The sequence below is a fragment of the Prinia subflava genome, chromosome 2, assembly GCF_021018805.1.
Source record: "Prinia subflava isolate CZ2003 ecotype Zambia chromosome 2, Cam_Psub_1.2, whole genome shotgun sequence".
In the NCBI taxonomy this organism is placed as follows: Eukaryota; Metazoa; Chordata; class Aves; order Passeriformes; family Cisticolidae; genus Prinia; species Prinia subflava.
In genome coordinates, this window is record NC_086248.1 from 15,961,304 (window position 1) to 15,986,984 (window position 25,681).

General features: G+C 38.7%; 1 long non-coding RNA gene across 1 annotated transcript in view; it reads left to right on the forward strand.

Moving 5' to 3' along the window:
• The window catches only part of LOC134565593 (uncharacterized), a 329,001-nt gene that overhangs the window by 249,855 nt on the left and 53,465 nt on the right, over positions 1 to 25,681 (forward strand). Inside the window, exons 11-13 of the long non-coding RNA XR_010083946.1 lie at positions 13,791 to 13,917; positions 15,405 to 15,508; positions 18,708 to 18,840. This is a non-coding gene — a long non-coding RNA (uncharacterized LOC134565593). The remainder of the gene's footprint in view (positions 1 to 13,790; positions 13,918 to 15,404; positions 15,509 to 18,707; positions 18,841 to 25,681) is intronic.

Consider the following 25,681-nt stretch of genomic DNA (forward strand, 5'->3'; position numbering starts at 1 on the left):
CATACTTTGAAGAGTTGCTTCCCACTGTGTTCTAAAGGAAACATCTCCGTTTTCCTAACTGGGTTTGCTTTGGGGGACTGACTCTTCTCTACACCAGAAAGGGTACAAATCTGATATTGCTCATTTAGGACCCACAGAATTGCATTGATGTAAGGGAAGCGAAGGGGGAGAAACTTAGCTTCTGTTTCTGGAACAGAAACTCATGAGTTAAATAAGAATTATTGAGGGGAGAGGAATTAGAAGAGAAAAAAATAAATTAGAGAGTCGAGAATTCAAAGAGGCAGGTGAAGCTGAGAGACAGCTTTATTGAAGGGGATGGTGAGATAGTGGTCTATGTAAGACAGGAGTTAACTGAAAGAGAATAAATAATTAAATTCAAATAGAGCTAATTAAAAAAGTAAGAGTGAGAAAAGAATACATTAAAAATGGAAAAAGGAAATAGAAAAAAAAACAAAATAAGAAAATGCAAGTACTAAGTGGTAAGAGATGAAGAAAAATATCTTTATCTAAAGCAATTATACAAAATAAAAAGCAGCAGCTATTTTATAAAAAGTCTTTACCTTTGGACTGACAACTATCCTAAAAGATTTCTAAGAAAAGCAATTCAATTCAAATTTGATTTTAGTTAATTAAGACACCAAAGTAGATTACTGAGTTGGGCAGCAATTCAATGCAGTTGTAGTAGTGCTGTCAATCAGTACAACTTGCAATCCAAATTAGATACCAAAACACCCCAAAACAAACAAACAAACAAAAACAAACAAACAAACAAAAAAAACAAAAACAAAAAACAAAAACAAACAAAAAAAAAGAGCTTGATCTTATTTCTCATTGACTTCAGTGGGACAGGAAGAAACCATTGTAAAGAAAAAACCCATTACTGAGAAAGAAAGTGACAGAGGTTAAAGTCAACGAGATAATTTGGTCTACAAGCTGTGATGTGAAGATGAAAAGTGAGAGCTTCCCTCATACCAAGCCCTTGTTGGTTTCTGGCCTTTTCTGGCAAGCTGGCTCCAGGTCAAGTGGAAAGCTGAGGATGGGACTGTCTGTATTTGCATAAATTTAGAAAAGATCCTGAGTTGGAAGGCACTCACAAGGATCATTGTGTCCAACTCTTTATTCCATACAGGGAAACCTGAAACTTAAATCAGGTGTCTAAGTGCACTGTTCAAATGCTGCTTGAATACTCAACGGGCCTGAGGCAATGACCTGTTCCCTGGGGAGTTTCTTTCAGTGCTCGATTTCAGGGAGGAACCTGTTCCTCATATCCAATCCAAGCTTCATCTGATGCAGCTTAAAGCCATTCCCTTGTGTTCTATCACCAGACACTGGGCAAAAGAGATCAGTGTCTCCCTCTCTGCTCCACACCTTGAGGGGTTGCAGATAGCAATGTGGTTACTGCTCAGTCTTCTCTTTTCTGAGCTGAACAAACCTGAGATCCTCAGCCAGTGCTGGTAAGTCATGTCCAGCTCTCCTTCCTCCACCTCTGTTGTCCTCCTTTGGGCACTTTCTCAAGTTTTATATCCTTCTGATATTGTGAAGCCCAAAACCACACACAGTATTGGAGGTGAGGCCTCACCAATGCTGAGTATAATGGGACAATCACTTTTGATCAGTTAGCTACATAGTGCTCAGTGCACTCCAAGTGTATAGCTGGTCTTTTTGACTGCACATTCTTGACTCAGATTGAGTTTTTCAACCATAAAAAGCCTCAGATCTCCTCCTGCAGGCCTGCATTCCAGCCTCACATTCCCTAATCTATCTGTGCATCAATTTCTCTCCTCTCTTCAAGGCAACCAGCATGGATAGGGTAGTAAAGAAAACAGATGTTCTTCTCTGAGCTTGGCACACACAGGAAAGAGGTTTGACAATACTTTAGCACAGTGATGGTGAGCACTATACTTCCTCAAACTACTTCAAAGATGGTGTAGTTTACTCAACTCCCCTATTCCAAGCATTTCCTGAAGATATAGTGTATAGCCTCAATATTAAAAGGACAAAGTCTTGAAATTCTCAAACATGCAAGTTATTATCCATGGATTAAAATGGAAATAATCACCTATGAAACGTGCCATATACTGATGTTCCAGCTTGTTGCAGCAAGCAGGAATGGGTCTGTAAAGCAATTTCTGGCCAGGATGCTGCTCAAGGCTCAGGCTGCTGGAGGAATTTGCTGTGTGCAGATCATATCTTCTGTGTGTACATGAGTTTAACCCCAGGGAATGAAGTTGCTCTTTTTCTTTTTCACAAAGGTGTTGTGAGAAAATACCTGGAACATTTTAGGATAGAGCAATAAATGAAACCATTCCAACTCATGGCATAGCCACATAGTAAAGGTCTGTAAGTGTCTTTTGGACAAATCTTGCTCTTGTGCAGATGGATACAACATGGGCCGTGTCTCAAAACCTCCTGTTAGTCATTACCTGCAGCTGCTGATTTGGTCTTTGGCCTCTTCTAGCCAGGGGAAGCAGGGGCACCCTGTATGGCTCAGGTACAGAGGTGTGGGAGAAGCCGTGCTGCTCGGGGGAGGGAGTGTCCAGGTGTAATTCAGGATGGTAAATAGCCCAATGAGTTTAACAGCACTGTTTAATGACATCGTTACCATACTACACAAACTCCCATTGAAATTAATGGTATTTCACATAATAAAGTACTGTGCAAATACTCAGTTATGTAGAACATTAATGTGCTTTTAAAAAGGTCATAAAACCAGAAAATCAATTTCGTCTCTGTAGTTATATTTGAAGTGGAGGCTCGTAACAGAAACACCAGCACACCTAGAGATGGAAGTCCTCAGCTTCTGAGGTTTGTAGTAATTTGTTCCCTGTCACTTTAATCCAGTTAGAGATTTTGAATTAAGAATTCTTTCCTCCCTGTGTTCTTTTTTTGGCTGTCAAACAGAATTTCCCCTTGGGTTTCTCCAGTGTAACAGACAACATAAATCTGGTTTTTTTTTATTTTCTTGTGTATATGCCTGACTCACAAGTGATGCTAGCAATGAAGTATATTTTGCTGTTGACTGAATTGGAAAACACAAAATAAAACATTTGTTATCCATACAAAACAACTTGTTTTTTAGTTCCTTCCACTAAAAAAACCACCAGTTCTTTAGACTTCACAAATTTAAACATGTTTTCCTAAAAATCACTAGTGACAAGTATGTGAGCACACTATTTTATATTTCAAGTATGAAGGATGGCATGGGTATATTTATTGATACTATCTCAGAGGTCTCTGTTTAGGTTTTCTTTTACTCCTTACTTACTCGCATAAGTCAAATGTGATAAATCCTATATACATTTCTTTGTCTTTTCCTTATTCCCTTGGTACATAATTTGTGCTGGAAGCAGGTACTTTTGCTTCTGATTAGATATTTCTCTTGCTGTTTTCTGTACAGGACAGCATTTCCACATCTTGAGCTGATCCATTAGGTAAGTCAGATTCTCCCCATCACACGAATGTACATATTTCTTTGTCCTATGATTTTTTGACCCTTCTCCTTCATTACTTTTGTGTATGTCTCTAAAATACCTTTGGGATTTTTTTTTATTCCTTATTTCTCTTGACAGGCAGCAAAAGCTGGTTCTTCATTCAGTCTCTTCAGCCAAAATTGGTAAAATCATGGCTGTTAAGATTAGCATTTCCTCAGAGTTCCACATCTTGTGAGAATCTATGAGTTGAATACAGAGAAACATTTCAGAGCCCAACAATTTCCCTTGTAACTTCATCAGTGAATTCAGTTTCTCAGTTTTACTGAGGCAGAGTCACCAACTCTTCGCAGGAGGCATGACCACAGCATATTTCATGACCTCATCTATGGAGATTTTTTAACAGAAAACTGAGAATTAGTCTCTATAATAGCAGAAGAAGAAGTGGGAAAGCTGGCATTGTGTCATTCCTGTGACAGGGCACATATCTGTGATGCAAGACAGTCTCAGAGATCTGGATTGTTGCACAAATCTACCCTGTAGCCTTGTGAGGCAACTTATTCCTGACACACTTAACTGTAAGACAAATAGTAAGAGCTGAAGAATTGCATAAGGTGCATTGAGTGCTCAGAAATGCTTCAATCTGAGCAGGTAGTGATCCTCTGTGTTTTGTTTGAGTCTAAAGCTCTAGCACAGGACTATTGTATTACTCTATTTTCAGTTCTATAACCATCACTCCAGACAACCCAAATTTGCATAAAATCAAAGACAGAGAGAGGAAGGGTATTACAACAGAGAGGGGAAACAGCCTGTAGGGAGCTGAGGAGAAGGGGGTTAATGCAGGAAGTGAAACAGTCAATGGAGATTTAAAAGTGTTGAAGGAAGAAGCATCTAAGTTAAACTTTCCCTTGCTTGACATACAAATATAGGTGTATAATGTACACTGTTCCTATCGTACAGGTCTGTGGCTTTTTCTGTTTGTTTGTTTTTGGCTTATTTTATTTTTATTTTCTGAATAATCTGAAGCTTATATTTATGAAGATATATTTATTTTTTTAACCTGAGCTCAGCTGAGTGGGAGTCAGTACTCTGTAGCTGCTCCACAAACAACCAAGGGACTGGTAAGATTGTAGGATATCCCCAAGGAATTTGGGAAATGCCATGCATCTGGGACCTCACAAAAGGTCTGGGGAAATGTGCTTGCATTCCAGTTCTGATAACAAGGTTATGTAGTCTCCTTCAAAGTATACGCAGCAGTGTCTCCCAGGCCCGTATCCAGAACTCCCATCATAATTGTGCAACTAAAGAAAGAAAATATTATTGTCCGGGGGAAAATATTTCAGATGTCATTTGTCAGTAATAGCAACTGGACTCTGGTTGCTTTTAAATGAAACTGAGTTCTGGGAAATAGGGACATAAAATTTCCTACGTCATCTGTGAAGAACAAACTCTCTTGTTCTACTGGACTATATTGATGCTCATTTTTAGCATCTTTGACACATTAGACATGATATTGGAATCTAAATTGAACCTTGTAGTTCTCCATTTTTTGTTACTGATCTTCAAGACAAAGACTACTTTGATGAGCACTTTTGAGTTCTTGATGTTTTAATTACATTTTGCATTCCTACTTCATTTCACACATAAAGCTCACCATAGGTTAACTGGGTGTTTCTCAGTTTTCTTCAGTATTTTTCTGGGATTCCATGACAACTGCTCTTTTCTACTAATTCAGATGCTCAGGCTTAGATCAGTCACAAAATCTTCCAGTGCTTTGCTTCCTTTTTTTTTTTCTTTCCACTGCAGATCCCAAACAGGTTTTACATATTTTCTTTCACTGAGCACGCTAGTTATTCCTGCAGCAAGTCTGTTCTCCCTGACTTCACTGAAAACTTTAAAAATTGTCAAGAGCATCAGGGCTTGGACTTGATCAAGGAAAGAAAACCTGGGTGTTTTTCTTTTCATTGGCACCTGGTGTTTTCCAAAACCAGATGCACTATTGTTTAAAAGTCACTTGTTTTCATGTTTCTGAGTGAGTTTCAGCTTCATGGAAACTCTTACTTTGGCTTTTTTTCTTTCAGAGGATTTTGACTTCTTATTACCTCTATTGCCTTGCAATAGTCAGTAAGAGCTTTGAGCCTGGAGTGATTTAAACAACCCTTATTCAGGTACAGGATAGTAAATCCTTCTGATTAACAGAAGAAAAGCTCCAGAGATATCCTTTTGCCTGGGTTTTTCAGTGTCTGGAGTAAAAAGTACAAAGTTACCTGCACATTTGGTCTTGTGGGAAAGAGAAAATTTTCCTGCCCATAAGGCTGGTACAGACTGGGAAGAAAATTCTGCACTCAGTGAAGGAAATTAGAGTAATCTGCTTGAACTGTAGCTCTGTAGTGTTAGCTGGGAGTTCACAATCAGCATGCTCCCAGGTTCCAGCTAGCCCACGTATTTCATCTAGAGCTGTGAGGAGTGGCAGCAGTGATGGCTTTTAAGAGGAAAGAAATACTGGTGGAACTCACTCTCAAGGCTAAAAAATGTGCAAGTTCTTAGAATCCTTTAAACCAAGTTATAATCATGATAACACCATTCATCATAGCAATGCCCACCCCCCTCCCCCCATCGAGCAAGCCCCTTCAAGCACAACTCTTCCTGCTGTATAAAGTTATTCAATGAAAGATTTTATTACTGCTGTCTGTACTGTTTTTCCAGGGTGCTACCATAATAGAAATCAACACAGTGAAATCAGTAATAATGACACATGTTTCATATTGGTTCCCATGTGGAAAACATTTCAAAGGTGTCAGTGCCTGGAAAACCTGATGGTTTCATTGAATACCAGAATGAAACTCCAAGGCAAACCCTGAGGAGAGATTAACACTTGGAAGTATAAAATTCAGGTAGTAATGAGAAGCCAGGTGTTCACTGTCAAGGATTCCAAGTTTCCCTAATTATGGGCAAGTATCTGACTTTAACTGCCTCTCTCAGGTGAGCTAGTAATCCTTTGTTGACAAAGATTTATAAAGAGAAAAAAATAACAATAGCAAAAGAAATATGCCTGTTTCCTGCTATGGAGAAAATATTACACAAGCAGCCTTATTTCTAACTAAATTAAGATGAGAGAGGGAGCTGGAAGTCATGTTGCACCCACAGTGATCATTCTGCAAATTGCAATATGGATCTAGAATTTCATGTTAATTACATTTTATTTGAAAAGTGCTGCACTACCCAGTATTTTCCACAGCAGTGGAGGCTTGATTCTGCTCTCAATTATGTAGGTGTAAAGTGGAGTATCTCCAGTGAAGCTAATGAAGTTAGAGTAGTTTAACACTGAAATGAGGAGGATTACAATAAGGCCCTAGAGTCTGCAATATTGCTACTGCAGTTAATGATCATTACTGCAGAATGCTGTAGTCTGGTGATTATTTCATTCGTGCAGGTAGACAGAAACACAAAACTGGCACCGATTGTGTCTGTAAGAGAAAGAGTCCAAAATTTTCCAACCTAATATTGTTTCTCCAAATTGCATTGCATATTCCTTTATGTGTGGATTGTGTTTCTGTGCAGAGGGGAGCGTGTTTGGATTTTTGAGGAGACTGAGGAGACTCAGCTGCATGGAAGCTGAGTATCAAGGTGACAAAACTGTGCCTTTTGTTTCATTAATCCTTTAGGCTGCCCTATTGCCATTATGTGGAGACCCCATTACTTTTGCTTCTTTTGGAGTGTCTTGATACACTTTAAAATACAACACCTTAGCCAGTCCTAGTTCTGACCACTTTCCAAGTCTTGGTTTACCAACCACAGTGTTAAATGCCACCCAGGCTTTCCTGAGCACCCTGTGTGAGTGGGTTTAGGGCAAAAAGTGGACCCAATTTTTTTTTGAATATTGAATAGAGTGAGACTCTCTCAGTGAGACTCCCTGCCTCCAGCCCAGGACAACAGTGGTTGGGTTAATCTCTCCCTTGACAGCTGAGGACACAGAAGCTACATCTAACCTGGGTTAACAGTGTACGATCAATTACTGGTATGTGATTGTCCACACATAAACTGCCAAGCAAGGTCCCTGTAATGGATTTAAGCAGCACATAGCTGGAGATGGATGGGGACAGAACACGTAACAAGAATTATCCCAAAAGAGCTGTTAAGATGTGGTCATCCTGTTCAGGTCTTGACTATGTTTGAATCAGGGCTGGACCATGCTTAAGGAAAGATCACTAGTGAGAAAAAGGTCTCTAGTTTGCTCATATTTTCATAGCTGTAACATAACACAGATGCAGCTGGAGCAGGAATAGGTCATTACCAATTATCATTACCAATACATTTTGCTTTTTCCTTGGAGCCCTGTAGAGCCAAACTTGGGTGCCAGCCTGGTAGCCCTGGGGTAACCCAGGCTACCACTGAGGGCCTAAGATCTCAAGGGCTGAATTGTATGCTTTAGGGCAAAAGGATAATCCACATGCACAGGAGTATCTGGATGCTGGATGCTCTTACCTGGTGATAGCACCCAGCTGGCCCAGTTTCTCAGCAACTCTGAGCCACCAGCACAAATGTGCTACCTAGAGAGGCTGCAGCATTAGGAGAGCAAGGTTGCAAGGGAGCAGTAAGCAACCTGATGAAAGAATTGATGTGAGTCAGGGATCTCAGGACACTGACTGACTTCTGTTCCTGGGACTACAGGATAATTCCCTACAAACAACAAGGTAAGATACAAATTCCTATAGCCTTGGAGTAACTGGTATGAATGTAAAAAACTGGATTAAGGCATCTAGTATTTTAAATAATATTTCAACACAGTCTAAATGTATATCCAGTGCCAACTTCTTTGTTAGTCTAGCTATTTGGGTTGTATATTCCCCATATACTAATATATTTATTTTAAGAGGGCTATATTTGGTCACCAATTTCTTAAAACTCCAATGCTGACCTGTTTTCTCCAGCCAGGTGACACAAGCTTAGCATCAATACTTACAATGTATTTTGAGCATATGACAACATATCAATGACAAGAGGAGAACAGAGAATTTGAAAAGATGTTATTAAAAGATTACTATCTTCAGATAATCTGTTTTCAGATAGTGCAGTTCAGGTGTAGCAGATTTTATAATAACTCTAACATTCACTACATTTGGAAGGTAAGTTTTCAAAGGCATAAGAAGTGAAAAGGTCCCCAGATTAATTTGGCTGGGAGAAGAGAAGCTGTCTTCATGTCTTTCAGGTTCCTGGAGGTTTCCCACCTTCGTACTTTACACTGTGGATGGCAAGTCCAGAATTTGTTCTGTAGCTGTGCTTTGACAGGTGCACTTCAGCCATTCTGTATTTGGAGGTGTTGAAATGCTGCTGACTTGTTTGTCACAATATTACTCCTAATACCTTTTAAAAATTGCTGTGTTGTCTGCTCTTTCTTCTCTCTCAAGTGATGGTGAATTAGAGGGGAAGCATGGAACTGAGGTGGATTTGCCTTTGCAAACAGCTTTGATAGGAGGCAGGCAGGGACTGTGATGGTTTTACATCATAAGGCTTGCTCTTTTTCCTTTGTCTTTCTCTGAATGCAAATGTACTGCTTTGCCTTACCCCAAAGAGAAAGGGGTAAGGCAAAGGGGTAAGACAAAAGTTCATCACACAAAGGGTTATGAATCTCCTCATTAGGCAACCTGGGTACCTGAGAACTGAATTCTGAGAGGCTTCTCCTGAAAGGATAGCCAGCTTTATTTGTGAGATAAAACACAGCTTTTCTTCAGGAAGGACATCACAGTTCAGTTCAGAAGCACAAGCTGGAAAAGGCATACTGCACATGTTCATCATGTAATCTATCTCCTAGGATGCACAACTTGAGAAGAGTTCGTATGTCACCGCAATATGTCCCCTTGTTTATCTTCCAGACAGGCTTCATGTATCATGTTGATAAATTGGGCAATGCACAGGGCCAGTTCCCTCCTACTGAGGTGAGTGGGAGCTGCGTGGTGCCTGATACCAAAGCTAGGGAATTATTCAGATTGACTATCATAGCTCAATGCATGCCAAGCTTGTTTTATTTTCCTTGACAGATCTCTTGGGGACTTAAGGATCTGTGGGGTGATGGAGTTCCCACAGCAGATGAAAGAAAGTAGTACCACTTGCTCTGTAGCACCCCACATATCACATGCATGGGTGGCATTGGCAGTTTGGGGAGCAGCTCAGCTGTGGGTGCAAGTGGATCCAGATTCAGGGGAAACAAAATCTCCCTTGCTCTGCTGGAGCTATTGCTTGGGGTTTATCCTTTTTAGAATTTGTCCTGGAGGGTTGCTTAAGGCATTACTGTGACATAAACAATTATTAATAATGATTCAGCAACTATATTACCCTGTGTAAAAGAAAACAAAACCAAATAAGGCCAATCTTTTCCAATACTACTTGAAGTTTCCTACAGGGACTGTTATTTATCTTCCAGCCATAAAAAATTAAATCTTACTGCTTTCCAGTTGTTAGGGAGCTGAACACTGAATATTCAGTCCTCACATGGCTTATGTCTTTGGGACTCTGGGTCAAGCATTAGGATAATATTTTACTAAAATGACTTTTATTTTTATTGTTTGTTTGAATACTTCAACAAAACAGTTTCAAATGTTTCAGTTCAATATGTATTCATACACCTGGACTCTGCTGCACTTGTTCTTCACATTTGTGGAGTGAAACAGTGACCATTTTACTCACTGGAATCCAATATGTAGCAGTGAGCAGTGTGTCCAAGCAGCTGCTGTGCAGTGCACATCTCTTTGAGTAGCCCATCTGTAGCACTGCTCTGTATCCATGTCTGTCATCTCTCAGCGACTCACAGGGAGAAGACCACATGTGCAGTCTCCTGCTGGGGGTTTCTCCCCAGCACTTGATGTTTGCTCAAGGAGCGCTCCCTTTACATAATGCAGGTACAATATTGCCTCGTGTTATATGAATGATTTGCTCCTTCACTGATGGATTTTGGGCTGTAATGGATAGAAGTGTTCTAAGGTAAAGAATGCTGCTGACCAGTGTGCTCTGCAAAACTGGGATAGAATCCCACTTACATGTTTGGGAAAGTGAGGGAGAGTAAATCTGGATGGGTATGGGTGGAAGGTTATAGGGGTTGTAGGACTGTGTTTTTTGTCCCTGACAGTGTTCTGGTACCACAGACAAATCTCTAACTTCAAAAACTTTGTTAGTCTCTGGTTAACAAACACATTTAATTTTGCTTCAGTTCTATCAGAACACAAAGAGTTAACACAAATGTTGTCATCATGATCGTAAAGAAGGAAGCAGCTAAGTCACTAATTCCTTCTGAATTCAGCGTGGTGATGCAGAGATGAAAGCGTGTGACCAAGAAGAAAAACACTGTGTATATCAAAACACACATGAAAAAATTACCTTGAGAATGGGATATGCTGAATATAAAGAGAAAAAACCCAAGAGAATAGAAGCAAAGATAATAAATAGCCACAGCCAGACTCAGATGCTGTCTCTCCTACTAGAGATGACTTTATCAACATGTATTACCTCATTGTAAAGGTATGTAAGCAGGTGTGATTCAGAATCAATCCAAATGAAGCCCATTGTTTTATCTATATTAAAATATAGAAGTGAATAGCTGTATATATGGTACCTGAATTAGTAATTGCAGTGGACTGATTCCAACACGTCTTAGGGATTTAGCCATGGAAACCCCACTGACCTTCAGTAGTGCCTATGCACCTACATTCCTCAGGCACTCTAGAAAATCTGTGTGTATGTACTGGGCTCCAGGGAAAAGCCCACTGCTATAATTGTAATGTGACTATGATTTTGAGACCCTGTAGTGTACTCAATTTTATACAAATTTACACAGTAGTATTTGTCAGGTCAGGATTGTTGTCATTGAAGTGGAAAGCTCAAATTGGTGTGAATTACTGAGACTTAACATTGTACTTTGAATTATGACTTTTTATATTTGCATGAGAGTGTCCTTTGAATCACATCTGGTTTTTGTGCTGTTTACAAACTGTTCTAAAAAGCTGAGCTGAGAATATTTGCAGTTAGTTCAGCATGTCAAACAGAGAAATAGAATTCAGCTCTATTCTTAAACCATGATTATTTATGTAGCAGGCATGTTGGCCAACAAAAAGAATGAAAGCTGACGGGCATGAAAATAACCAGTCTGCTCATACATGAGATTTGCTTGCAGTGGTCCCAGCAGGAGCTTGAAGAAGACTGTGTAAATTGTGAAATACAAGTGTGTATAGTTAATGCATGCCAGAAATGACCATTTGTGGAGATGCTTAATGCTGTAAATCCCACATGGTGATGAGGTAGTGAAAAGAAGAGCAGAAAACAGACTGGGTAAGGTTGGAAGGGACCACAGCGGGGCATCTGGTCCAACCTTCCTGCTTAGCAGGGTCATCCTGGAGCACATTGCATGGGATTGTGTCCAGAAAGTTCTGGAACATGTCCAGTGAGGGAGACTCCACAGCCCCTCTGGGTGGCCTGTTCTAGTGCATGGTCCCTTGCACAACAGAGTTCTTCTTCATATTGAGGTGGAACCTCCTGTGCAACTGTTTCTGTCCATTGCCTCTTGTCCTGTTGCCCAGCACCACTGAGCAGAGCCTGACTTCATCCTTTTGGCATCCTGCCTTCATATCATAGACATTGATGAGATCCACTCTCAGTCACCTCTTCTCGAGTCTACAGGTCCAGCTTTCTTTCCTTGTAAGAAAGATGCTCCTGTCAAGTAATCATCTTTGTAGCCTCCGCTGCATCTGCTTCAGGAGTTCCATGTCTCCCTTGTACTGAGGAGCCCAGAACTCCAAGACACAGCACTCCAGATGTGGCCTCACCAGGGCTGAGTAGAGGGGCAGGATCACCTCCTGCTACTTGCTGGCAATGCTCTTCCTGGAAGAGCCCTGGAGAACACGCAGCTGTTGGTACCGAATGTGGGCTGGTACATCAAGTTACCAGTTTAACCTACAAATGCAGACTAAATATAAGAAGACATGTAGCTGTATAGATTATGCACACTCAAAGATAAATTAATGGAAGATTACATTTGAAACAACTTACAGTTGGAAATGAGGTAATCAGAAGTGTTAATGCATTAATATTGTGAGAGCCACAGGCCTTGATCTGATTCCTGCCGACATATTCATTGGCATGTGTGCTATGAAAACTATTACTTGATCACATAAAATGGTTTTCCAAAGGGCGCCTGCATTGGTTATTGAATGACATGGACAGAGACTGCTGGATGAAAAGATCAAAAATTAGTTTAACTTTTTTATTGAGAAATGAGTATTTTGTTGTTTTCTGCTGGCCAGTCCTCTCTCTAATGACTTTAAATTTATTGGACCATCTAATCTAAACTTGACTTGAGGAAGGGAGAAATAGTGTGTGTCCCCCAAACCTTGCTAGGTTGGCTCAACCAGCATATTAGGCATCAGAGAATCACTCACTCAGAATGAAGCAGGTTTAGTTAATACTGCATTTCACAGTCTATTTGTCACTCTTAGTGCTCCTCATATGCAGTCCCAGCAGCAGGCATGCACCAGATAAGGAATTTTCACAGTGCCATGAATTTTCTTTTGGCAACTGCGGATCTTATCAAACAAGTACCTTGCAAATACAAAGTAAGCTTTACAATGATAAAGGGAAAGATAAGTGTTATTATCTACGTGCTATGGAAAAAGATCTAAATATATAGTGCTACCAATTTTGTGTGCTTCTATAGTAATTTGTGTAAAATGGGACACAACTAGATTTTTTCTGATGTTCCAAGCACTGAAGATCCTCAGAGAGAGCTGAAACAAGTCAGAACCACTGACAGGCCATCCATCCCATGACCTTGGGGAGGCAAATCTGTCCGTGCTGATCTTTTGCACTGTTGTGTTGTATGAGTCCATGTCTGCATGTATACATGAGAACATGTATGGTTTTGTGTGAGTTGTCCTTGTAAACTTATTTGTCTCTACATAGTACAGTGGATTCAGGTGAGGCTGGAAAGGGAAGGAATTGGAAATAAATTACTGCTTTTTCAACACAAAGTATAACTTGTAGGAAGGTGAGAATTTTGGCACTGAGAGTGTGAAGAATATCTTACTCCACTCAATAACAAGCTACAATAAGAAGCAGTTTGTCCACTGTCAGTATCTGGCATTGTCTTTTGCTCTCTCTTGCATCACCTTTCTCTAACTCACATTTCTGAAGCCCTGCAAGCTCTTCAGTCTTCCAAGGTCCACCTCATAATGCCAAGGCAGGCTGATGGAATAAAGCAAAACTTTTTCCTTTAGTACCAATTTTTCTCTTACTGTGTTCTTTTTTGCTCTTTTCCCCATGGGAAAGAACCTATGTGATGAACATTTCTCAGACATCTCTCATCTCCTTCTGTCTAAGGGAGAAAGGAAGAAGGAATAAAACAGACAAAATATGAAAAGTTTTGCAAAGATGAAACCAAGAGAATATTTATGACATTAAAGACGCAGCAGGATGAACAGAAGGATAACTCTGGAACAACTTGCTGGTATGGCCATCTTCTTGATGTTGGAGGTTGTTAATTTACAGAAGTTTTTATGGGATCAGAATACAAAATATTTCTCATATTTTGTCTCCTTCCATTAAACTGTCAGCTCAAAATTGACAGGGTTTATGAAGTAATTTCTAATTGGTCTAATTTCTTTATATATACCATAGTGTCACCTATAAAACCAACTAAAATACATAAAATACAATAAGTCTTTGTTTGAATAGGCAGTTGAAAGCTGCATTTTAAAGCTTATGTGTCCTTTTCCTTACCAGAAGGAAAGCTTCTGCTATATTGTTCTTTTCATTACTTATATAGCATTCTGTCACATATCCATTCAAATCAGCAAATTCATATAAAGTGTAACTCTATCTGTATAAAGGGGGAGAAGAGGAGACAGAGGACTGCAAAGGTTTTGTTAATATGTGATAAAACCAAAAGTCTTCTCATAAAGCTGATACTAAACTATTTTGGGTTTTAGATGTACATAATATTATGCAGTCAAAATGAAGGTGCCTTTTCCTGTATTGCACTGTTATTGACATAAATAAAATTTATGTGCAATATTTTATTCAATTTCATAAAATTAATCCAACAGCAAAACTGCATAATTTTGTGTGGCAACATAACTTTGTATTCATGGCTGATTTTCTCCCCTTTACACAGCAAAATAATGTGGGTTGATGCAGTGTCCTAACACAATAGGGGCTAATGAATAGAGCTTGCTGTGCTCAAGAGACTGCAGTTCAATTACTAGTGGTGCCAATCAAGTCAGAAATATTAACCATAGTAACAGCAGTTTTGAGTTACAGGGAATGAGGCTGTGGCTTCTTGGGGAAGATCGCCTCTTGGGAGGGAAGGGAATGTTCACAGTAAGAGCTGCAGAAGGTCATAGACTGCTTCTTTATGGCAAAGGAGAGCAAGACAGCTCATGCCACAAGAAGGTTTCTCCTCTTTTTGTACCTTTTCATTGCAAGTGCACCTGAGAGTTCATAATATGTAAGTGTGACTAACTATGTGATCCATGCATAACCTATAGAATTGGATTTCCTGCGTATAAGTGTACAGCAATTAGTTAATCATGTGAAAGATAAATTACAAATCAGATTAGATCTTAAGCAGGAGTAAAATGCTGCTGAAGTCAGTGTGACTAGGCTGAATTACACCAACCGATTCTGCAGCCTTTTATGAGGATTTACTTAATATAGTGCATTTGTTCTGCTGGCTGGTGATCAGAGTGAGGATCCCTTGATGTGATACAATGGCAGTGTTATGTATTAGTAGCATGAACAGGAAGCAGCTGGCATCCTGTTCAGAAAATAATCTCAGTTTTTATTGCAGAGAACAATATTGAAAAACTGTGTGTGTGTGTGTGTGTGTGTGTGTGTGTGATGGGCCTAATCCTTAAAAATGTGTGAGTTTGGATACTGTCCCTTTTAATTGACTAGTCACTTCTGGACTAAGACTGGATTTATTTCTTTTCACAGAAAACTCTTCTGCTGTTTGTCCTTTGGAATATGGAAAAAACCAGTTAGAGCAAAAAAAATGGGTTTTTTTGCACCTGTTTGCTGCCTCTCTGTCTCTTCCAGTGGTGAGTTTGCTCAGTTGTGGAATGCTTTTCCCTTTTTCTTATTCATGAAGAGATGACACGTCTCTTGGTCAGCATCACTGAAATATTTTCTATTCTTTGTCTTGATGCCATTAAAAAGCCAGCTGTTAAGGATAGTTACTGTATGTTGGAACTTAGTCTTTGTTAACTGAAATGTCTGTAAAAATTTAGGATGGGTCTCTCTAGAATTGAAGAGTAATATCAGCCTATAAATTAATTTGAATTTGACTGCAAAGTGGTGAAAATAATGTGTACTTGATACCTTTTCTGAAGATTTGGAACATGCGGTAGCTATCATGATATCTCTGTAGGGTAAACAGCTGTTGTACGTGGACAGGGCAGCTGGATTATAGAGGTTCCCCTTGCACTGTTCAGGCATCTGAAATGAAGTCATCCTAGCTCAGTTTCACCACTATAGGCCACTCTTTTAGTCAAACACTGCAATCTGGAGGGATATTTCACCTCAGTTATCTTAAAACCTGTTCCAGATTAAGAGGAAGGGATGTCTCCAGAAATGGAGGACAGTTTAGGGACAATGTGTTTGGGCTCTAAAGCCAGGTGATGTGAAGTGCCTTGATGAATGTGTCTGATAAGGTAGGAAAACTAGCAGCAAAAGAAATGAGGGTAGGGAAGGCTTTGTAGTAACTGAGTCTGTGTTTGGCTGACAGAAGGTTGAATTTTAATTCCACTTTTAACCTACTGTCTATTTGACCTGAGACAGTCATTGTCCATTATTATCTCCTTTTTACCCCACTTCTTTCTCCATGCTTAGTCTGTTTAAAGTATTGGTCATTTATTTATTCAGTGTGGGAGACATTCCCTCTTTTCTCCTAGTGAAGACTGAAACCCAGTGTCTTACTCATAGTGGGAAATGTGAGCCATCTGGTTAAGATGTCCTGGTAAAAAATCTGTTAAGTCATTACTGTTTCAATTGCATTAATGACTTGATCAGTGGAAGAGCATGAGAAGCCACTTTCATGTTTCTTATGCCCTGACCACTGAGCTAATGTGGATTGCTCACCAGAAACAGATTGAGGAGGTTAGTGTTTAGATTGATTGGAAGTCTCTTGTTAAGACATTTGCCTGAAAAAGGAAAGATGTTAACATAATATTCACGTTGTGTTATGACTGGTTCAGAACAGTGCCTGAGGCTAAGGTAGTCTGCAGGCTCAGTAGCCATTAGGCTACTGGGCTATTTTCTTGTCAATTCATGTAATATCAAAATAACAAATATCCAATAAGTAGAGAGTGTCTGAATAGTCTACATGCCTAGTTCAGTGTTTTTGGGCATTCTCTTTGGAGAAGAGTGATATGGGTTAAAATTGTGTTTAGTGAAGGCCAGAATGGAACCAGTCTCATGTGTCTGGGTAGAGCTGTAATAACTGGAATAGAGTAAGTAACCAGAGTGACAGCAGCATTATCAACATCTAGCTCTCAAACCCTTATTGCATTTGTTCAGTATAAATCCAGAAATAATTTCAGAATTCCAGAAATTATACTTCTTGGCAAATGCTGCGTGTTATTTCACCTGATCTTGATTTTTCATATAATCAGCCCACAGCACCTATCAAGTTGCTCATAATGGCTGCTTTAGTAGGCAATATGTGAAAATACAGGAAACAAAAATTTGGAAAATATGTACCCTAAATTGCATCCTTGGCTCTGTTTGATTCAGTGGAACATTCTGAACTATCTAAGATCTTCATTCCTTCAATTTCTATTTTTCTTCTTCTCTAATGAATCTTTATCAAATAATCCTAGCCATTTTGGCAATATTCTCCACATTAAAAGTTGTTAATTAGCAAATTAAAAGGCACCATCTCATTTTTAAATTTTTTTCCTCAAAAAAATAAAGCAGTTAAAATAACTGCTTTTTTGGAGCCCTCCCCCCTCATCTGACTGCAAGTAAGAAAAGGAAATCTGTTTAATCTTCAGTCTTATACATTCCTGGTTCACCTGGCTGTTCTTGGGAATTTAGGGAAAAGCAGTTCAGCATGGCAGATGAAAATGACAAACTAAGTTTTATGGAATGTTTTAGGATGAATGAGACTCCACTGTTATTGTCCCTCATTATTGCTTCTCCTAGCTCCTGTCAACCATATGAAGGAAAGTGCTAGCAAAGTATTTGTGCTAGAATATAGATTTAATAACAGGGTAACTATTATTTCTGACCTTATAGCGAAAGTTGGTTGAATGATATTCAGGCCAGATCTACTATCAACAGTATATCCTTAGTTATTAACCATATTACACTCTCTATAAAGAAACAAAATATCTCCACAACAAGCAAAAAAATCCCAACAGGCCAACCAACCAAATGAAAATTGAGGGTCTGGAGCCTAGTAAACCTCATGAATTTTTTTCCATGTATTTTATTTTTTCTTGTTTAGAAAAGATAGGACAATAGTTTCCCTTCAGAAACTATTGTCCTATTTTGTTTGCTATCAAATAATATGATCTAGTCACTTATTTCCTTGCTGAAACCACAATTCATGATGTGCAATATGATTTGCTGGTCCTTTTAAATGATTGCAGGTTACCAGCTATCAATTGTGCACTTCCTTGTAAAAGATACTTTAGCTCCCATATGAGGTTTATCACTGCCTTGTGTCTGAACATTCACTGGCAGCAGCCAGGCCAGAATGACAACAATTCTGTGCTTGGTTGAAATATGCAGGATGTTCCCATGTGTGGAGCTAAGTTATTCTTTTAACAGGTGAAAGTGAATTCTGTGGTATAAACAAAAAAACCCACGAGCTTCACAGAGGTGATATACCATAAGCTAAGGGGCTGGTGAGTATGGCCCTGATCTGGCATAAAAATGAAAGAATTACTGTCTCAAATCAGCATAAGGAGCTGAAGTGAGGCAGAGGCAGATTAGAAGAGTGTGGAAATGGGAATTGCCTTACTGCTGTGACAGTAATTTACCTGCACTGCAGCTATCTTATGAAAAAAGGATGTCAGCACCCCTTATGAATGAAGATGCATGTCTCTACAAGGGCAAAGCACAATGTCTGCTTGAGGCAGGAGTGGGAAAAACTATGAGTTGCCTATATCTTACCGTGTGAATTTCAGCTGAAAGGCTTTCTGGCCCAGAAGAAGCTCCTTGTTTTAGAAGACTTATTATTTTCTTGTGTCTCTATCTGAGTGGATGTGAAGGTGACATAGACTTTCTGTCCAGTCTGCTGCAGAGGAGCTGGGAACATGAGAGTTGACACTGTAGCCCAGAGGAGGAAAACTCTATAGTGGACAAAGGACAGCTAATGCATATCAGCACCTTGAAGAAGAAGATACCAAATGATTATATTACCAAGGTAATCATATACATTAACACAAGCTTCAACACCATAGTCTTTCCTATTTAATAGCTAAAAATAGAACAGAAGATAATTATCTAATTCACTTCAGGGCAGTGAATTAGATAATGGAGAGTAAGCTCAGTGCAAAGAGTAAGTGCAATCAGACATCCTTGTGCACTAAAATCTTTCTGAAGCAGAATGTAACCTTGTTAGCAAAGAGACAATTCCTTAGTGCTATTATCCTCCTAAACACGAAGAGGTAGCCAGGATGTTATTTTGTTTCATTCTTGTCTAGTTGTTGATCTTTCCAAAGAGACAGAGCCACAATCTAGGCCTTGAACAAGTCAAGATGAGTGGTTTGAAGAATTGTGGAGGTGCATAAATGCTAAACTATTGTAAATGGCAGGGAAATGATTCCATTTTTAGAAAAGAAATGTGACTGCTGTTATTATTGTTTAAGAGTCCTGCAGTTTCTTTGCAATTTGTACAGATGTGTTCAATTTCAGCCGTTTGCCCTGTCAGTTTTTCTGATACATGGTACATCATTTTCTTTAAGACGCCTAAGTGGTGGTGATTAGTGGTGTGTGATGAATTAACAAGGAAACTTTACTTTAAAAGGAAGAATTCTCTATGTGTTCTGTACGTGAAAGTAAAATGTAGACTCTCCATTGTAAATTATATGTTGCTGTAATTCCTGCTTCATGTTATGTTGAAACACCACAGCCCAAACAACACTGAACATGTGCGATGGCTGTAAGATGTTAAAGCAGAAGCCGAGAGCCATATATCAGTGTCAACATCCTTAACATCCAGTCACTTAATCCCTAGCAGCCTCTGGTAAAACTTAGATTACCCTGGAAATATGTGTGCAGTCTCTCTTTCAGCAGGATGTCCATGTAAGTATGAGCTTTCTGATGTAAAAACAGAAAACAAACTGTATTTTAAAACCATTAGCACTGATGTTGGAATGCTTTGGCTCATTTGGTTTACTGAGTTTAAAATGATGGCTGTTGAAATGTTTAACTCTGCCATCTCTTAGTGACTTTGCAAAGCAAGAAAAAACTACGATTTTCATGTCCTTCAAGGTATGAGGACCTGGCCATGAAGATCAGCTAATCACTGACTTGCTCAGGCTGGAATATCAGGTTTGAGGGACTTTTTAATTAGCTTTTCAGTCAATTCAACAGAGCTGATCTAAGGATGCAAATGGCTGCTGGATGCATGTGCGTTGCAATGCCTCATTTCCATTCTGAAAGATCTCCTACACTAACAGGTACTATGAGAACAACTATAGCTTGTAGATGACTTGGTGGTGATGCAGTTGTAGGTTAACACTGAAATATTTCTATTTTTCTACATTATTTCTATGGAACTGCAAGAGTGACCTCTAGCATGGATAAATGAAGAGAGAAGCCGGGCTTTGACAGACTATATCCCCTAATGAAAGGTGGATAAATTCCATCAAAAATTCTGAAGATCCATACTGGACTCCTATGCCATTTCTTGGCTTGCTTAGCCTGGCTTTGATTTCATTTCTATTCAGAAATGAAGCAATTTAACAGAGGATGGAATCACCAGATCTACTGGAGTGACAAAATCAGAGCAGAAGACATATATCTATATATAGTTCTGGACTAAGGTTTATTCAATTGAACAAGGCAGGCCCAAAACTTGAGAGGAGGTAACAAGAGGCAAAGCTCCATCTCTTGCCTTTACCAGGATGTTGAAATAAATACAGAAGCATTTTAGGACATATAAACATCCAGCTTGGTTCTCTCTAAGCCCAGAAAAATCTAACATTGATGAAGTTAGTGAGAAATTATGCAATATTACCTACTATAATCCACGTGGTTACTTTCTCTGACATAGATGCTTGCAGGATGGAGATGATGAAGAAAAAATGTCACCAGTTCTGCTTACGATAGATCAGAAGATTTGTATTCACCAGTGATTCATGGTCAGTCAATGGAGTCATGGGAGATGATCTGCAAATGAAATCTGGAGATGTATTAAAGATTTTTCTATTACCTTCAGTAGATTATAAGAGTATTAATTAATTAATTTTGATTAATTTAAAGGACAGCAATGATCCACTGGCCCTAAATGTTTGGGAACCATCTGCTGAAAGGTACTTTGTCCCAAAGAAATGCTGCTGACTGCATCTAGAAAATGACTGAGATAGTGAAAGGGTTTGTATTTATTAGGGTTAAAAAATCTCATGAATGACCAAGAAATTGAAAGAAGGGAGGATTCTGCATCAGAATTCCTGTCTGTGAGAGTAAAGAGAAAAAGAATTAGAGATATGGTAAATGAGGATAAAACTCACTGTTTGAGGAACTGGATACTACTAATACTATTATGTTATCTTGGAAAAATTATGTCAGTTTTGGAATCCAGACAATTAGTCAGCTTTTCTGGCATTGTGATATTATTTCAGTCACATTACTTTTTGGGAAGGAGCTAGATTTATGGCATCAGCATCCATTTTCTTGGACAAGTAGAAGAATACTCATATGGCACTTCATTTTCTCCTCTTCTTTCTCTGAAATGTCAACATGTCCCTAGATGAAGTGCTTTAGAGGGAGGCCACTGTGAGGCTGCACTGTGATAGTAGACACATATCTGGAGTTAGCACCACAGAATACTCATAATTGCAGCTACTTAGGCTTCTCTTTTGAGAACAAAACCCTCTGCCTGGAAAGAAGAGATGACTCTGGAACATGCCCCCAACTTGCTTGTTTTCTTTTTAAAAAAGATGATAGAAATAGTGTTGATGAGCAGTTCCTCCAACATTATTATGATTTTTTTGTTCTTGTTTCCACAAAGAAAGGACTGTGTGCACTTTTCTATCAGCCTTTTAAAACGACTAGCTTTTCTAATACTAAGAAAAAAATACATTGTTTTTGATAAGCCAAATTTAGGTTTAATATGAGCTACTCCTTGCAATTAGAGACAATATAAAGGTATATAGAACTATAAAACTGCCATGCACAGCACTGTAGTCTGGCTTCATGAAAAACATGTTTTCCTTGCTAAATACTGACTTATATTGACAGTGGAGCTGAGATGCCTTGCAATCAGGCATTATTTGATCAGGCAGTCCTTGTTGTACTGTACATTGATACAGAGTTTCTTTAAATACAATAAATAAAAGTAAAATCTTACACAAGACAGCACAGCTTAGTAATTGCTGTTTTGAAGCTCACGTCGCTGCAGTTATTTAGCTCAGCATTTCGTCTCCAGCTGCAGCACAATTTTTGCCAAATATAGATAAATGAAGTTAAAGTTATTGGCAAAGACTAGTTCTGTATCCCTGTTTCGAGTTCATAGATTTCATAGGAGAGGCCTTCCTTTATTTTTGCAGCAAGCAATTGTTTTGAACTCTGAACTTCTTCACGTTCCAGCACAACACAGTGTTTTCAGTTCTACTTTATCAGGCAGAAACTGGTAAACAGAGAGAATGAGCAGGTTCCCTGTTTGAGAAATATACCACATGAAATATGAGGGAGGAACAAACTCAGAAACTGAACCTGACTCAGCATATTTTAGGAGTTTAATGTAATCTTAATGTTGAATTTGCAGTCAGGGCCTTTCAGTGTGGGATGTCTAACTCTACAGTGTGCAGATGTCATTACTCTGTGTTGTATGAGGTGACCTGGTGTGGTCTGCTGCAGACCCTCACTGCAAAGTCACTACAACTACATAGAGATAACTTTCTGGTTTCTTTATACCTTCTGTAGAGTAAAATTTCTTTAATTTGAATTAAATAAATGAAACAATACAAATAAATGATAGAGACATAATATTGAAGATATTCTAAAATACTATTAGAAACATTATTAAACAAACTCAAGACTTTCAAATTTAGACATATACTTCTGTTTCTTTAGATTTATTCAGTTCTGTTTCCTTCTTGCTCTTGTGAAAACATTGTCACTTTTACAGCTGTCTGGTGTTTATCTGTAAACAAGTAATGGGGTCAGGAAATGCTGGTGTTTCCCTCTGACCCACCTGGCTGCTTTCCTTTGATATGTGATCCCTTCTGTTAAAAGGGAAATGAAATGTCCTACTATCCAGCAAGCAAACTCATGGAGCTTTTATTTTGAATGGATATACACGACAAAATACATCTCAAATACTGCTGAGAAATAGTAGTTCCTTCTTTGTGTCCAAACACTGGCCTGGAGTTTCTTTCCACTGGAGTTTCTATACTAAAAGCACATGCAATTCTTTGTCATATGCTACTTTTGTAGTGATAAATTCACTTGGGACCATAGCTTCAGAAGTAGTAAACTCGAAATTTACATGCCTGAAATTTGCCAGTGAGATTTCAAAGGAAAAACATATTTTCAAAATTAGTAGAGCAAGCAATTATTAGTGGTTTTTTTGTTTGTTTGTTTTTTTTTTTTTTTTTTTGTTTTTTTTTTTTTTGTGTCTGTGAAATTTGCCTGATTCATTCACAGTAACTGGTTTCAGTTAAAGAATAGGCTTCTCCTTTTTGTGATTTCTCACCAGCTTTACTTTTTCTTGTGAGTTTCACTTCACAGATCCTATGTTATTCCATTTTCCAAATGGAGTGAAGTTATAGGCTTTTAAATGGTAAAAAAATACCCCAAATACAAAAATCTCTAAGCTGTCTAACAAAATAATTGCTGCTAATAACACAGCAGCAAATTCAAATCAGATATTTGTATTTGCTTCCATAATATGGAAGACAGCAAATGTTTCATTAGGTAAAACAAAGATTTTCAATAGGTGTTATGGAATAATCCACTCTTCAGATTTCACTGATTGAGATATTACTTAGACAAGTTCAGCTAAAAATATCTCCTATGTCTTTTGAAATTCGTGGGGTCTCACAATATAGCTTCTTACCATGCTATTAATATATTATTTTACACATCACTTTTTAACTGAAAAGTCTGAAGCATATTACAAGTAAACTGAATTAGAAATGATGGGGTTTTTTTGTATAAGAAATGTTGATGAAAAAAATATTTTTTCACTTGAAAAATATTTTATTTAAAAAACCCCTTCTATTAAAGACAATATATTTTTTCTTGAATGCTATTTTATGGAAAAAAGGGTACTGTTTCCCATGGAAGAAAAGAAAAAAATATTTTCCCTTCAATAGATGTTTATAACACAGCAGTAAATTTCCAACACAAAATTCAGGATTATTTTAATTGTGGTGACACTGTTTAAGCCTCAAATTCTCCCTGTAATGTGTGAGTAATATATATTTTACAAAGCAGTGGATAGAGATATTACTGGTTATCCAGGCTTACAAGGTGAATTGTGCAGTCAAAACAAAACAGCATGTTTTACATCCCTATATCCTGTTCATTAAAACAGCTGAAAACTGGAATTTTTCAATATGGGGAGAAGCTGGAGCTTTTGCCAGTATGATTCTCCTTTCTAATGAGAGCAACGAGTAAATAACACTTTTGATGTTCCAGCCAATTTCTCTAGGATTGTTATTTCTGTTACTAGTATTGGTGAAACTTCTCACCTTTGGACTCAAAAAGCTTTTTTTCTGAACCTTTTACATGGAGTATAACTCCAACTAATGCAGCTGTCTCTAATTTATACCAATAAATGAGGTAGATAGGGATCAGGCTCTGTACTAAAGAGGAGATATCTCTTAGGGCTGGATGTGTTTCTCTGGGTTCTACTGTCTCTCATAGGTTGAACTTGACTGCTTCAGATAACTGTACTTTCTTATGACTGTGCATACACATCACTGCCCATGTGATCCAGAATATATTTTGTAATATTTGAGTATTTTCAGTTTTACTGAGGAGGGCATCAATCCATGCTGTCTGTGTCTTTGCCAAAATCCACGTATGACCAGGCCCAGCTTGGTGTCTTGTGGTCAGAAGGCGAATTTTCACAGTCAAATGTAACTATTTCTCATCCTGTTTTTTTCCCTCATAATTAATCAACCTGACTAGAAGGCTGATCTGGTCTCATCTGCTACATAGCTGAGAAGCAGAGAGCAAAACCAGAGCCTTTTTGATATGGAGGCTGCATTCCTTCAGCATGGCCCTCCTGAAGAGCACTTTACCACAGGGTCTCTTGTTTGAACATACAGGGCTCACCTCCCCCTTTGAGTGACATAACAGCAGCATGATGTGAAAATAGTGAAAAATTCTCAGGAACATTCCTCTTCAAAGCACACATGCTCATACAAACGCACACAAACGAGCTCGTTTGCACACCGAGGCAAATGCAGGCATCTGCACACGCACAGACTCACACCCTGTCACATTTGGCTCAATAGCCAGCGTGGTTAAATAATGTCAATAGCAGAAAGCCTTGCAGTGCTGACACTTCCTCTGGCTGTAAAATATTTACTGTTCCTTTAAAACTGTGAATAAAAAAAGGTCAGTCTGTATACTGAACAAGGAGTAAAAAAAAAAAAAAATCCTTTTTTTTTATTAGAAAACACTTGAAACTTATCATGTGCAGCAGATGGGAGTAGAAAATGCAGCTTGAAGACAGTTATATAAATATATCCTTGATGTCTGTTTTGCTTTTCAATTTGCAGTGAAAAGTACAAAGGTAGAGTAGAGCGCCAGTCAGGGCTGCACTGTGTCTCTTGATATCCATTCCAGATGTTGGCTAGACTTTGTGGAGCCAGGCTTATGGCACTGAGGCTGGAGCTAGTTGTCTTTTCCTCCAGGTGTGATGCTTCATGCTGATCCCCCCACATGCTAGCCTGTCTTATCCAAACAGTCTAAGCTCTGTGACAGGCATCTACCACCTTTTTGACCAAAATTCACCTCCCTTCCCCCCCCACCTCAACACTTTCCACCCACCCCAACTTCTTTAAGCTTGATGGGCTCTGCAGACA